The 16,643-nt window shown below is 33.9% G+C and overlaps 2 long non-coding RNA genes across 2 annotated transcripts; both read left to right on the forward strand.

The window, feature by feature from the left end:
* The first annotated feature begins 6,237 nt into the window (after nucleotides 1–6,237).
* On the forward strand, nucleotides 6,238–7,378 carry LOC128032724 (uncharacterized). The gene is made up of 2 exons (XR_008189013.1): nucleotides 6,238–6,312; nucleotides 7,153–7,378. It is a non-coding gene; the product is annotated as an uncharacterized LOC128032724 (long non-coding RNA).
* Nucleotides 7,379–13,290: 5,912 nt separating this feature from the next.
* LOC128032491 (uncharacterized) lies at nucleotides 13,291–14,780 on the forward strand. Its single transcript, XR_008188717.1, has 3 exons — nucleotides 13,291–13,332; nucleotides 13,798–13,884; nucleotides 14,724–14,780. It is a non-coding gene; the product is annotated as an uncharacterized LOC128032491 (long non-coding RNA).
* Nucleotides 14,781–16,643: the final 1,863 nt, after the last annotated feature.

Genomic DNA, 16,643 nt, shown 5'->3' on the forward strand with positions numbered 1-16,643 from the left:
ACAGCCATTTATACATTCAATTGGTATTTAATAAAACTTTCACATTTTATTCAATTTAGTCCTTAAAATTAGGACTAACATAACTTTCAAATCTAGCCTCATATTTTTATGCCGATTTCACTCTAGGCCTAATTTAACTTCCTATTTCAAATTTCTATCACAAATTTCAAAATTTATACAATTTAATTCCTATGGCACAAAATCATCAATTGACTTTACAATTTAGCCCTTTTTCAAAACTAAACTTAACATCTATCAAATTTCTCCTTTAAACTCTAACTATTTAACAATGATAACATCCTCAAACTTTAATAGTATCGTAAAAAAATAATATGAGTTTACTAGCTTAAGCTTCTAGGATTACGAAAACATAAAAATTACAAAAAAAAAAAGAGAGACTAAATTAAACTAACCAAATTAGTGCTTGAAACTTTGGAAAACTTAGCCGTGCGTTAAGCTTGTCTTCGCCCTAATTGTTTCGGTTGAACTCTTTGAGGAAAGTGTTTTTCCTCCACTAAGTTTCATTTCTTTTATTTTATTACCATTTTTTTATTATCATATTATTTAATGTTTAAAACATAAAAACATACATGTTTTTCATTCCTAATCGGTCATTATAACATTTTATGAGTTTAATTTAAAGATTCCTTAATAAATTATATTTTTGAAACTTTTATGTTTTAGTCTCTCTACACTAATTAAACCCCAATTCGATAAAATTATTCAATTGAAATTCAATTCGCTTCTAATATAACTCCGCAACCACATTTTCCGACATCACTGACTTCTGAATCGTTACACGCTTAGTTGTTATTTTGGATAATTTAACACACTTAATTTTAAGTATGTTTAATCATGTATTATATTTTAATTTAATCTTAAGAGTTTAATAGCGTGTTTGGATGAAGAAATTTAAATTTTTATGATTTTTAATATGCTTGATAAATGTGTACTTTCTTTATTTATTTGTGATATTTCTCCTTGAATTATTTATTTATGTTCTTAATAATATTATTTATACTTATATTTTATTTATTATTGATTTAGGGTATATTTGGAGAAAAATGAGTTTAAAATTTATTTTTGAAAAGTTTTTACAGTTTGTACTTTCAACATACTGCAATTTCATTATTTTAACCATAACTTGAGCTAAAAAACGTCCTTTTTGGGCCCATAATATACCGATTCGAAGGGAATTGAATGATCTAACTAAATTTATTTAATATATGAAGCCCAAAAAAAATTCAGGAAAATATCCAAAGATGGCCTGGAAGTTTGACGCGCAAGTTGCTGAAATGTTTTGAAAAGTTTTGCATTATTTAATTAGGGGCACTACTGTATTTTCTCCATTATATTATTTTTGGACATTATTAGGTTAAGATTGGGGAAGACGTAGACCTAGCCGTTCTTAATTTTATTTTGTTTTTATAGGTTTCTAAACCCTCTTTTCTAGTCGAAGGTTAATTGAAATTTGATTTAATAAATTCGTGAGACTTATTTTGTGCTTTAATTCTTCTTTGTTCTTTGATATTCATGCATCTTCTGTTATAATTACGATTTTTCAAGTTTATTAAATATGAGACAAGTATTTAATAGCTTAGAATGGTTGTCAAGTCGATTAGAATGATTAAATATGTAATTGTTTAATTTATTCTAATACTAGTGACGAATTGCATAACTCGTTTATATTGTAGTTTACGTTTATGTGGTGTGGATGTTTGATATAGTTTAAATGAACCCCGTTGAGTTGAGTTTGTTGGTTTGAATTAGGTCTCTCTAGTTTTTTATGTTGTCGGTAAGGTAAATCTTGGGTGTTGAGTTGCGAGGTTATTTATCGATTAGGGAAATAATTTCAAACGAGTTGTCTTTTGGTTATCGAAAAAGTAAGAAGAGATTGGTTGCCTTGCGTTGAGTCAACAACTAGAACTAATTTATTGAAGTCATTGAAGATATCTTTGCGTCAACGATCTAGTTACAAGTCACACAAAGATTTTACCTTTGGCTAGAGTTTTTCCCCATTGATTTGATATGATTTGATTTTATGCTCTCTTTTTACTTTGTTTTAATTTTAAACCCCCTTTTTATTCGTATTTTTATTAAAGAAATAAAATTATCATCGGTCTTTGTGGATACTACCCTACTTTCTGTTATCTACTAATCTTATATTTTCAAGTACTTTGTAGGTCTTAACAGCCTAACAATGCTAACATTTTAAAAATCATCAAATCAAAATGTTAGCATTTATAATTGCTTTGTTTGGAAAAAATAATTAATTTAGAAAGAAATTAAGTTATTGGAATTTTACGAATTAAAATAATTATAAAAGAAGAGTAATTATATTAAAATAAATAGTATAAAAATATTCAATATGGATATTATTATATTTGTAAAATAATAAATATTTTAATAGAATAAAATTTTAAAAATATATATTACAATTAAATAATTTTTTTAAGTTTAAGTTTTTTTTAATGCTGGACTATATGTATTAAATGAAATAAAAATTAAGGGAATTTTGAAAGACCACCTCTTTATATGGAATTTGAAAATGAAATTGCGCTACTAAAATCATGAAATTCTCCCATATTTTTACAAAAACAACTAAATCCATTTTTAAAAATTTGAAAATATTAATACAAATGAAATTTGTTCTACAAATCTGTCATCTGGGCATATCCTAAAGGATTTTATAAAGGATTTAAGAAATATATAAAATAAATTAAATTAAATTAAATCATGAAAATATAACTTTTCCTTTGAAAACATTCTTTGGTTTTTGATATTCGCTCTATATTTATCGAAATCCATTTTGGTTCATTAGTCTTTTATAATAAAATAGTTATATTTGTTTAACTATTATAGTGAAGAAGTTCAAAGCTTCCTATAGAAAAAAACTCAAATTGACGGATTACGAGTTGATCTGACTTGAAATGGTTGGTTTTTTCGAAATTGAGTTTCATGTCATGCTAATTTTAAGACATAATTGAGTTAGGTCGGGTTAGGTTTAGCGTGAGACCACCCTTGAGGTAATTTTAAAATTACTCTCCTATATATTTAATATTAATTAGGTTTAAAAAAAATACAATTTTACCACATTTATTCTCATTTTTATTAGTGTCCTTCCCTTTCTTTTTAATTTATTTTTCCAAGTTTCCCTCTAATTTTTGTTCATTATTTTTTCTTATATGATATAATATATATTTTACTTAATTATCTCAAGCATGGTGTTTGTTGTAAATCTCACATGCACCTCTATAGTTGGACATGACTCCAAGGTGCGACAAATGAGATCGCAACCATTATAGAAGTTTTGGAGCCTTTCATATTTAACTAAAACCATCTGTTCAACAACCTCGGGCCTTGTAAGCTTGACAACTCTTCATAATGGCTTAAAGATATCCATCTAGATTCAAACCCAAATATACTCTTCGCTAATCCCCTTTTTTGTCTTTTTAATCAACAACCAAGACCTCCTCCCATAGAACCCCTGAGTTGATGGGCTATAACTCAGCACATCTAAGTGTGGGGGGAATTATAAAAATGTAACCAAAAAGGAACCTTAGTCAAATGATAATCAGCAAGAAGGCAACCCTCGATGTACTTGGTCATAACAAACAAAGATTTGTCAAAGTTCCAAGGACCTAAGTTGAAAATTTTCTTTCTATCCTGAACAGAACCAAACTTAATGAGCACTAGTGAAAGGATAAGGAGGAAAATTGTGCCTCTGTAGTTGTGTACCACATGCTTTGGAAATTAGAAAAAGAGCTTCATTATAAGAGCTATTTGAGACAAGCCTTCTGATCTGCCACAATTTATTGTGGCAAATTAAGCTCTTTTCACTACTTAAGGGCTTGTATTCGAGTAGTTTTATGTCTTTTATGTTTATTTTTAGAATTATTTAGTTTTAAGGTTGAATTGAATAAATTGAGCTTTTGGTGCTGTTTTATGACCTTTTAGGTTAATGGCCTAAGGATGAACTAACAAGTTGATTGAGTGTGCAGGACAACAACTTAAGTCGAGGAGTCAGTTGACTTCCATGGATGTTACAACATTTAAGGGGAAAGTCGCGACATTGAAGTAACCCTCAAAACTTAGTTGATTTTCAAATTCAAATCCACAAGGCAAGCTACTAGAGTCAATGTCGCGACATCATAGAAGCAAAGTTACAACATTCCACTTGAGGGGTTCAAAGCCAAATATTCTGCTAGCAAAGTCGCATCACCAATTATAGGGTGTCGTGACACCAGTTCGACAAGATTAGTAATTTCTCAAGGGTGTTTTCGTCCATACAATCTCACTTAACTTGTTAAGCAGTTTGTAATTGACCTAAATAGATCATAATACATTAACACTATACATAATAGCTACTGAGAACAAATTAAGTGGGTTTTAAAGTTATTCTTAGTTATTTTCATAAATTGTTAGAGTTTTAGAATAGATTTTTAGATTCTTTTAAGTTGTTCAATACTTTGTTATTTTTTAATTAAATTTCTTTTTAGTTTATTTGTTTCTTTTATTTTCTGTTTCGACTTTGGCCAAAGCATAATCAATTATTGTTCATGGGTTCAAGCAACCAATCATCTAATCAAGATTTTTGGATTTCTGAGCAAAACTTTCATTTCTATTTTATTTTGCATTTAATTGAATGTTTGATAATTGGGTAGGAATGTTTGCCTCTAGAATGGTCGCTAACTAAAACCCTAGGAAGGTTGATTGACCGAAGTGAGAGTGATTGGCTTGGGTTTAAGGTTTCAAAACTGATTAGTTGGATTAGGTTGAATGTGTTTAAAGCTTAGTTTAACATTGCTTCTCAAAAGTGCTTTTGGGCTAAAAAGTACTTTTGAGCAAAAGCTAAAATTTTCTGCTTCTGCTTTTGACTAAAAAAGTGCTTTTGCAAAGTACTTTTTTGTCTCAAAAGCACTTTTGAAAAGCTCAAAAGAATCTTGTTTAGCAATGCTTTTATCTCAAAAGTGATTTTTGCCCCAAAAGTTCTTAAAAGCAATGTTAAATTGGCCCTAAACCCTAGAATTGACGACTCTAGAAAGTCACTTAGGTGGATGATACCGAAAGGGTATTTTACTTACACTAGTTCAACCTAGCTCGGTTTAACTCACCAGGTCGAAAGATAAGTGAATTAAGTCGATCAATTGACTTAGTTATAGGTCGAAAGGTATTAATTAGGTTAATTGTTAGCTAATTAGTAAAAACCCCTAAATTTAAGTTAATCATGAACATAAAGGTTAATCATACTGCTATCTACTTAATAGGGTTGTGAACTTGGTATTTTTGTCTTTTATGCTGTAATGGCCCAAATTTGAGGTTATCGGAACAGTGGTTTCGGGACCACAAATCCGATGAGAAAAATTTTATTTTTCTTGTATTTTTATGGTCTACAATTTCACAAAATGATTTCGTGAAAATTTCGTTCGAAAATTTCGACGTTTGGGCACTCAATTTAGTCAAAAGGACTAAATTGTAAAAGTGCAAAAGTTGAGTTCTACATGTTAGATGTGTCCAATTGTTATGAAACTTTAAATTGGAGGTCCTTATATGGTAATTATACCATTGGTAACTTGGTAGACAAAAATGGACATGAGATAAGTGAAATAGAAAATTTTTAAGTTAGGGGCAATTTGGTAATCTAGTAATTAAAATGAATTAAAAGGAAAAAGATGACAAATTATGCTCATCTTCTTCATATGAACGAAATCAGCAAGGGGAAGCCATAGTTAGGGTTTTCAAGCTTCCAAGCTCCATAGTAAGTGATCCCAAGCCCCGTTTTTAATGTTCTTTACGTTTTTGAGATCCCGGTAGCTTAATTTAGCTTATTCTAGCAATAATTTAACCTAGGGTTTATATTTGGAAAAATACCCATAGGTGAAAAGTGTTTATTTTGATGTTTTATGATAGAATATGAAGCTAGAAATTATGTTAAACAACTTTTGCTAAGCGATTTTAAGTGAAAACGAGTAAAACGACATAATCGGTAAAAATACCTAATGTTCATAAGTACATGTTAGAGTGGGAATTTGATGTTGCCATAGAAGGAAAAATGTTCAGAATGTTATAAAACATAAGAATAAGAGATGAAGTTTAATTTCCGAGCCTTGGGGCAAAAATGTAATTATGTAAAAGTTTAGGGCAAAATTGTAATTTTGAAAAGTTAGAGTCGAGGGCTGTTTTGATGAATGTGATTATTAAATAAGTTAAATTTACTATTTTAGATCAAGAAGTACTGAAACTCGAGGTTAGACAAAGGGAAGAATAAAGTTGAAGGCTAAGTTGGTGAATTTGGCTATAATTGGTACCGAGGTAAGTTTAAGGTAAATAAATGCAATATTTCCATATTTATTATCAATGCTGTTATTTTCCAGCAACTATGAATTTATTTTATGAATTTATTTGATGATGATCTAAGCATGAAATGATAGAGAATTAAAATTAAAAGTCCGTTGATACATAAGGATGGTCTTGAATACGAATGTCATGACATTTGGGTAAAGAGGTCCCATGTAAGACCATGTGCAGGACATGGCATTGGCACCGAGATGAGAGGTCCCATGTAAGACCATGTCTGGGACATGGCATTGGCACCGAGATGAGAGGTCCCATGTAAGACCATGTGCGGGACATGGCATTAGCACCGAGATGAGAGGTCCCATGTAAGACCATGTCTGGGACATGGCGTTGGCACCGAGATGAGAGGTCCCCCGTAAGACCATGTCTGGGACATGGCATGGGCACCGATATGAGAACATCCCATGTAAGACCATGTCTGGGACATGGCTTTGGCATGTTATTATCAGAAGAGACCCGAGTATCCTTATTATTCCAATGTAGCTCAACGGGCTTGTAAACGAATTATGTTCATGAAAGTTTAGTTTAAAGCATAAATGGCAAGCTCAGGTAAGTTATAAGAGTTAAGAACTTATTATACTATCAATTGATGTTCAACGATGCAGCAAGAGTTGAGTAAGTTATGCACACAAGTATTCTAAGTAAACAAGTAAGAGAACTAGTATGAGATTAACTAAAGAGTAAACTAGAGATATAGACATTGAGTTTAATTATTTAAGTTAAATATTGTTATTTATTTGCTAGTAAACTTACTAAGCTTTATGCTTACTTCTTTTATTTCTCTTTCTCTTATAGTATTGCAAAGCTACTTCAAGGATCCTAAAGAAGTCGGAGATCGTCCACACTATCAACTACAACTGCTCGGTATTTTATATCGAAACACGTTTGAGTTATGGCATGTATAGGGATTTAGTTATTTTGTATGTTTGTAATGATGATTTTGCTAATGAGTGATGTGTAAGTATTTGATGATGTATGGTCATTAAAATGGTTAAGGATGAAGGTGTTTGTTGTTATGAAAGATTAGGTGATAAATTATGCATGGAAATCATGAAAGGATAAAATTTTGCAAAGAAACAGAATTCAGGCAGCACAGTGACGTGAATTTGAAAAATCACCCAAGATAGTATAAAATGAATTAGAGGGTGAATGATATATGGAATTAAATCTTGTTGAGTCTATTTTCATAGAAAAATAACGGTGTAGAAAAAGGAAATTTATATTTTAAGATATGTGAATTTTAGTAAGATAGGGTCAGAACTGTTTTTGGAGTCCCCTGTTCTGAGTTTAGAAAATAATTACAAATTGTACAAAAATGGTTATGAGTTGAAATTTACATGCTTAGATTCCTTAATGAGTCTATTTTCTGTATAAACAAGTAATAACTTCATATGAAAATCCTACAGTGAGAAAACTTATTTTTAGTAACAAGAGGTCAGAATAGTCGAATGGTGAAACAGGGGAGACTTTAACTAATAAACTGTACTAATTGGCGGAACCAAAAATTCTAAAAATTTTATGGTGAGTAGATATATGAGTCTAGTTTCAGGGAAAATTTACGGAATTAAATTTTTAGTTCTGTAGCTCAAGTTATAATTAATTTAGTAACTGCTGTGCGATTGGACAGATTTGCTGTAAATAGTGAAATAAATTTTCAAACCTAGTTTTTATGCTCCGAATTGGTAAGATAAGCTAAGTAATGCCTCGTGCTCGACTCCGGAAACGGTCTCGGGTAAGGGGTGTTACATTTTATTGGTATCAGAGCAGGTTTAGTCGATTCTCGGAAATATGCAGTATGAATAAGAGTCTACCTATACATGCCATACTTATATATTTTGATAGTGTGACGACTCCTGACGATTTTAAAATGTTTTCTTTTATAGTTATGGATCCTGAACGAGCTAGTACAGATGAAGTAGAGAGTAATGCGCCTATTCCCGCAGAAGGGACGGTGCCATCAGATGTTAATGTTAGTGAAAGACCTGCATCGATAGGCAGGAGGAGGAGCTAGAAGCCTTCTTCCAAGCCATGATGATTGGTTTGCCGAGTTCGTTCGTACGAATCCGGCTATAAGACCTCCACCCCCTCAAGAATCACATGTTCCCCATGTAGCTTCCCCAACTGCAGGTATAGTTATCAGAGAGAGACCACCTGTTGATAAGATTAGGAAGCAAGGGGCTGAAGAATTTCGGGCTACCCAAGATGATGATGCGTAAAAAGCACTCGGCTTGAGAATACCATCGTGGTTTTGAAGAATTATCTTGTACACGGAAGAATGTATGAAGTGTGTGGTCTCACTTCTCGAGATTCACTTATCATTGGTGGAAGACTCTCGTGTCTATAGTACCGAGTGAGAGGGTTACTTGGGATTTCTTTCGGGAGGAGTTTGAAAGAAGTACATCACCGTAGATTTATAGATCGAAAAGGAAGGAGTTTCTTGAGCTAAAACAAGGTAAAATGTCGTGATGAATATGAACGCAAATTTGTCGGACTTAGTAAGTATGCTCGGAATTTGTATCCATGAAGCTAACATGTGCAAGAGATTTGAAGATGGGCTTAATGATGACATCCGACTATCGGTGGGGTATTGGAAATCGAGAGTTTGTTGTTCGGTAGAAAGAGCTTGTAAAGTAGAAGACTTGTTAAAAGAAAAGAGAAGAGCAAAGTCAAGTGGAGCTACTGGATACAAAGAAGAGGCAAATGAGTAAATCATTTGGTCTACATCTAAGAGGCCTAGGGAGCTCTCTAGCGGATCATATTTTCCAGCTAGATATCCTGGCCGAAGCAGGGGTAGAAGATTTGAGGGTTCTAGAGCTCAAACCACTACAGTTGCAAGTACTGGCAGTACTCGACCTCCTAGGCCGGAATGTCCTCAATGTGGGAGACGCCACCCCGGAGAGTGTAGAGCAGGTGAAAATATTTGTTTCAGATGTGGAGCGTCCGATCACTTTATTCGGGATTGTCCTGAAACAGCTAAAAGAGAAGAGATAACGAGTGTGAGATCAGGAAATGCTCCTACTAGAGGTAGACCGCAGAGAAACCCAGGAGTGGGAGCGAGTAATAGGAGTGCATCCAGAGATTCAGCAGCGAGATCAGATGTTAGAGCACCCGCGAGAACATATGCTATTCGTGCTCGTGAAGAGGCGTCCTCTCTCGATATAATTACGGTACATTTTCTCTTTATGACACTAATGTTATTGCATTAATTGATCCCGGCTCTACACATTCATATATATGCACGAAATTAGTATTTGTTAAAATTTGTCTGTTGAACCTCTGAATTTATGGTTAAAGTCTCGAACCCCGGGCGGTTTGTGATAGTGGATAAAGTTTGTAAAATTGTCCACTAATGGTAAAAGGTATTTGTTTCCGGTTGACTTGATGTTATTGCCTTTTGATGAGTTTGATGTGATATTGGGCATGGATTGGTTAACTCAAGATGATGCAAGAGTAAAGCTGTAGACAAAAATATGTTGTGTTGAAATGCCGAATGGAGAATTACTTTGGGTTAAATCTAATCGATGGAGGGATTATCCGATATAATTTCGATGATGTCACTCGAGGTGTGTCGAAAAGGGTATGATATTTATTTGGCGTATGTGTTGGATACTAAAGTATCTCGAGTCAAAGATCTGAGCGATGCGGTTGTATGTGAATTTTCCGAGGTGTTTCGGAGGAATTACCGGTTGCCACCGAAAGAGAAGTGGAATTTTCTATAGATCTGATTCCGGAAACTACCCCAATTTCCATAGCTCCGTATCGTATGGCTCCTACAGAATTAAAAGAGTTAAAGGCACAGTTACAGGAACTTGTTGACAGAGGTTTTGTTCGTCCGAGTCATTCACCTTGGGGTGCTCCAGTTCTGTTTGTGAAAAAGAAAGATGGGTCTTTGAGATTGTGTATTGACTATCGGTAGCTTAATAAGGTAACTATAAAGAATAAGTACCCATTGCCTCGAATTGATGACTTATTTGATCAACTGAAAGGTGCCACAGTATTTTCAAAGATTAATCTCCGATCGGGTTATTACCAGTTACGGGTAAAAGAGTCAGATGTGCCAAAGACAGCTTTCAGAACCAGGTATGGGCATTATGAGTTTCTGGTTATGCCGTTTGGGTTGACTAATGCACCTGCAGTATTCATGGATTTGATGAACCGGATATTCAGACCGTATCTAGATAGGTTTGTAGTAGTTTTTATTGATGACATTTTAGTTTATTCTCGGGATGAAACTGAGCATGCAGAACATTTGAAAATAGTGTTGCAAATTCTGCGTGAATAGAATCTTTATGCTAAATTCAGTAAATGTGAATTTTGGCTTCGAGAGGTAGGTTTTCTCGGACATATTGTATCCGCAGAAGGCATCAGGGTAGATCCGAGTAAAATTTCAGCTATTGTCAATTGGAGTCCACCGAAGAATGTATCTGAAGTTAGAAGTTTCTTGGGTTTAGCTGGTTATTATCGGAGATTTGTACAGGGGTTTTCTATGATAGCTTCTCCAATGACTCGTTTATTACAGAAAGATGTTAAATTTGAATGGACAGATAAATGCCAGCAAAGTTTTGACCGATTGAAGAAATTGTTGACGGAAGCACCTGTGTTAGTACAGCCTGAATCGGGTAAGGAATTTATTATTTATAGTGATGCATCATTAAATGGTTTGGGTTGTGTCTTGATGCAAGAAGATAAAGTAATAGCCTATGCTTCAAGACAACTTAAGCCACATGAAAGAAACTACCCGGTACATGATCTCGAATTAGCTGCTATTGTATTTGCATTGAAAATATGGCGGCATTATTTGTATGGTGAAAAGTGTCATATTTATACTGATCACAAAAGCTTGAAATATTTGATGACACAGAAAGATTTGAATTTGAGACAACGCAGGTGGCTTGAATTGATAAAGGATTATGATTTGGTTATTGATTACCATCCGGGTAAGGCTAACGTGGTAGCTGATGCTTTGAGCCGAAAATCTCTATTTGCTTTACGAGCTATGAATGCCCGGTTGTCACTGACTGATGATGGTTCAATCATAGCTGAAACGAAGGCTAAATCGATGTTTCGTCAACAAATATGTGAGGCTCAGAAAAATGATGAAAAGTTACAGGCTAAACGGGCACATTATGAGTCCGGTAATGATTCAGAATTTCAGACTGGGACTGATGGTTGTTTATTATTTAGAGGTAGAGTATGTGTACCGAAGAATTCCGAGCTTATACAGAAGATTCTACACGAGGCCCATAGCGGTACTATGTCTGTACATCCGGGGAGTAATAAAATGTATAATGACTTGAAAAAGATGTATTGGGGGCCGGGTATGAAACGTGATATCTACGAGTTTGTATCAAGATGTTTAGTATGTCGTGAGTTAAAGTGAACATCGGTACCTTCGGGTTGCTTCAACCAATCACTATCTAGGAATGGAAATGGGAAAGAGTCACTATGGATTTTGTATCCGGGTTGCCGATGTCTCCAAAGAAGAAAGATGCCATTTGGGTAATTGTCGATCGATTGACAAAGTCCGCGACTTTATCCCAAAGTATGTATGGATTATTCTTTAGATAAATTGGTGAATTGTATATATCGAGATTGTTAGACTACATGGAGTGCTGTCTCCATTATATCGCATGAGATCCCGATTTACGCCTCGTTTCGGAACAAATTACAAGAAGCTTTGGGTACTCGGTTGTATTTCAAGATCGCATTTCATCCTCGACAGATGGCCAATCTGGCGTGTAATTCGGTATTGGAAGATATGTCTCGATGTTGCGTATTAGAGTTGCAAGGTAATTGGGAAAGGTATCTACCTTTGATTGAATTTGCTTACAATAATGATTATCATCTAGTATTAAAATGGCTCGTATGAAGCTTTGTATGGTAAAAATGTAGAACACCGTTATATTGGACTGAGCTCAGTGAAAAGAAAATACACGGGGTTGATTTGATCCGGGAAACAGAAGAAAAAGTAAGGCTGATTCGAGATAGTTTAAAAGCAGCTTCCGATCGTCAGAAGTCATACGCCGATCTTAAACGAAGGGAGATTGAATTTCAGGTGGGTGATAAAGTATTCTTAAAAGTGTCTCCTTGGAAGAAAGTTCTCCGGTTCGGTCGAAAGGGTAAATTGAGTCCAAGATTTATCGGACCATATGAGATTATAGAAAGAATTGGACCAGTTGCTTACCGATTGGCTTTACCACCGGAACTCGACAAAATTCATAATGTATTTCATGTATCTATGCTACGACGGTATCGATCAGATCCTTCACATGTTATTACTCCAACTGAAGTAGAAATTCAAATAGGATATGACATATAATGAAGAACCGTTAAAGTATTAGCACGAGAAACAAAGGAGCTTAGAAACAAAAAGGTAAATCTGGTGAAAGTGCTATGGCAAAAGCACGGGATTGAGGAAGCAACATGGGAACCGGAAGAGACAATGAGGAAGCAATACCCGAATCTCTTTACTGGTAAGATTTTCGAGGACGAAAATCCTAAAAAGGGGAGGAGAGTTGTAATGGCCCAAATTTGAGGTTATCGGAACAGTGGTTTCGGGACCACAAATCCGATGAGAAAAATTTTATTTTTCTTGTATTTTTATGGTCTACAATTTCACAAAATGATTTCGTGAAAATTTCGTTCGAAAATTTCGACGTTTGGGCACTCAATTTAGTCAAAAGGACTAAATTGTAAAAGTGCAAAAGTTGAGTTCTACATGTTAGATGTGTCCAATTGTTATGAAACTTTAAATTGGAGGTCCTTATATGGTAATTATACAATTGGTAACTTGGTAGACAAAAATGGACATGAGATAAGTGAAATAGAAAATTTTTAAGTTAGGGGCAATTTGGTAATCTAGTAATTAAAATGAATTAAAAGGAAAAAGATGACAAATTATGCTCATCTTCTTCATATGAACGAAATCAGCAAGGGGAAGCCATAGTTAGGGTTTTCAAGCTTCCAAGCTCCATAGTAAGTGATCCCAAGCCCGCTTTTAATGTTCTTTACGTTTTGAGATCCGGTAGCTTAATTTAGCTTATTCTAGCAATAATTTAACCTAGGGTTTATATTTGGAAAAATACCCATAGGTGAAAAGTGTTTATTTTGATGTTTTATGATAGAATATGAAGCTAGAAATTATGTTAAACAACTTTTGCTAAGCGATTTTAAGTGAAAACGAGTAAAACGACATAATCGGTAAAAATACCTAATGTTCATAAGTACATGTTAGAGTGGGAATTTGATGTTGCCATAGAAGGGAAAAATGTTCAGAATGTTATAAAACATAAGAATAAGAGATGAAGTTTAATTTCCGAGCCTTGGGGCAAAATGTAATTATGTAAAAGTTTAGGGGCAAAATTGTAATTTTGAAAAAGTTAGAGTCGAGGGCTGTTTTGATGAATGTGATTATTAAATAAGTTAAATTTACTATTTTAGATCAAGAAGTACGAAACTCGAGGTTAGACAAAGGGAAGAATAAAGTTGAAGGCTAAGTTGGTGAATTTGGCTATAATTGGTACCGAGGTAAGTTTACGGTAAATAAATGCAATATTTCCAAATTTATTATCAATGCTGTTATTTTCCAGCAACTATGAATTTATTTTATGAATTTATTTGATGATGATCTAAGCATGAAATGATAGAGAATTAAAATTAAAAAGTCCCGTTGATACATAAGGATGGTAATGAATCTGAATGTCATGACATTTGGGTAAAGAGGTCCCATGTAAGACCATGTCCGGGACATGGCATTGGCACCGAGATGAGAGGTCCCATGTAAGACCATGTCTGGGACATGGCATTGGCACCGAGATGAGAGGTCCCATGTAAGACCATGTGCAGGACATGGCATTGGCACCGAGATGAGAGGTCCCATGTAAGACCATGTCAGGACATGGCGTTGGCACCGAGATGAGAGGTCCTCAGTAAGACCATGTCTGGGACATGGCATGGGCACCGATATGAGAACATCCCATGTAAGACCATGTGCAGGACATGGCTTTGGCATGTTATTATCGAAGAGACCGAGTATCCTTATTATTCCAATGTAGCTCAACGGGCTTGTAAACGAATTATGTTCATGAAAGTTCAGTTTAAAGCATAAATGGCAAGCTCAGGTAAGTTATAAGAGTTAAGAACTTATTATACTATCAATTGATGTTCAACGATGCAGCAAGAGTTGAGTAAGTTATGCACACAAGTATTCTAAGTAAACAAGTAAGAGAACTAGTATGAGATTAACTAAAGAGTAAACTAGAGATATAGACATTGAGTTTAATTATTTAAGTTAAATATTGTTATTTATTTGCTAGTAAACTTACTAAGCTTTATGCTTACTTCTTTTATTTCTCTTTCTCTTATAGTATTGCAAAGCTACTTCAAGGATCCTAAAGAAGTCGGAGATCGTCCACACTATCAACTACAACGCTTCGGTATTTTATATCGAAACACGTTTGAGTTATGGCATGTATAGGGATTTAGTTATTTTGTATGTTTGTAATGATGATTTTGCTAATGAGTGATGTGTAAGTATTTGATGATGTATGGTCATTAAAATGGTTAAGGATGAAGGTGTTTGTTGTTATGAAAGATTAGGTGATAAATTATGCATGGAAATCATGAAAGGATAAAATTTTGCAAAGAAACAGAATTCAGGCAGCACAGTGACGTGAATTTGAAAAATCACCCAAGATAGTATAAAATGAATTAGAGGGTGAATGATATATGGAATTAAAGCTTGTTGAGTCTATTTTCATAGAAAAATAACGGTATAGAAAAAGGAAATTTATATTTTAAGATATGTGAATTTTAGTAAGATAGGGTCAGAACTGTTTTTGGAGTCCCCTGTTCTGAGTTTAGAAAATAATTACAAATTGTAAAAAAATGGTTATGAGTTGAAATTTACATGCTTAGATTCCTTAATGAGTCTATTTTCTGTATAAACAAGTAAGAACTTCATATGAAAATCCTACAGTGAGAAAACTTATTTTTAGTAACAAGAGGTCAGAATAGTCGAATGGTGAAACAGGGGAGACTTTAACTAATAAACTGTACTAATTTGCTGAACCAAAAATTCTAAAAATTTTATGGTGAGTAGATATATGAGTCTAGTTTCAGGGAAAATTTACGGAATTAAATTTCAAGTTCTGTACCTCAAGTTATAATTAATTTAGTAACTGCTGTGCGATTGGACAGATTTGCTGTAAATAGTGAAATAAATTTTCAAACCTAGTTTTTATGCTCCGAATTGGTAAGATAAGCTAAGTAATGCCTCGTGCTCGACTCCGGAAACGGTCTCGGGTAAGGGGTGTTACATATGCACTTTAGTTCTTTTCTGCAATTTCTCGATCTTAGTTTTTGTCGTAATATGATAAGTAAACTAGTATCTATTTAGACCTAGGTTAATGTGTTCTTCCTTACTGTTAATTTAGAGCCCCTTTGGATGGGCATTTACCTCCAGTGCAGTGCGTTTTGCTTTCTTTTTGTCTAGCGCTATAGTATCGCTACAATATCTAATCTGACCACCACCACTGTTTTTACACTAACCGCAAGTAAATGCACCGCCCATCCAAATTGGCCCTTAGTTTAAACAAACCTTCCTTGGATACTATCTTCGGAATACTTACGTGTTTCATTGTAAACAAAAATCTATATTATAATTTGACATGTTCGCTTGCAGATACCACATTTTAATTCCAAATTTAATTGCAATTTTTTAAGCCTCAACCCACACACACTAAGGCGCAGTGACCTTCTAATTTCTTATGCCTTAAAACCCTGTGTGAATCAATTTTTCATTATTCGTAATTGTGAGCCCCTATACCTTTTTTTCACAAAATATTATCTTTCGTAGAAAAACATCAATTTTGTTTACTGTGAGTGCTAAACAAACTAGAGGAAAACTCAAATTCAAGGAGCATAGTAGAAACACAATCGTTCACACAAAATGAGAGAATTTTGTTAAAAGACTTTTAGCTTGAAACCACTAGAGCTCGCACAAGTTTAAGGCATCCCATGTTCAATGTTCTAGTTTGGCTTTAAAGTTTATGGGAGAGAATTTTCGATTAAAACTGAGAAAATTGAGAAAACCAACTCAGTTGATTTAATTAGTTTTGGTTTGGATAGTTTGTGCGGGTTTTCCAGTTATGGGTTTGGTTTGGGTGGTTATTTCATTTAGTATAGGTTTTTAAATTTTCAAATCGACCCGATCGAAAAACAAACTTAATTTAATATATATTTTTAATTATTTATAATATATTTATAATTTATGATATATAAACTAA

The sequence above is a fragment of the Gossypium raimondii genome, chromosome 9 (assembly GCF_025698545.1).
Source record: "Gossypium raimondii isolate GPD5lz chromosome 9, ASM2569854v1, whole genome shotgun sequence".
Lineage (NCBI taxonomy): Eukaryota > Viridiplantae > Streptophyta > Magnoliopsida > Malvales > Malvaceae > Gossypium > Gossypium raimondii.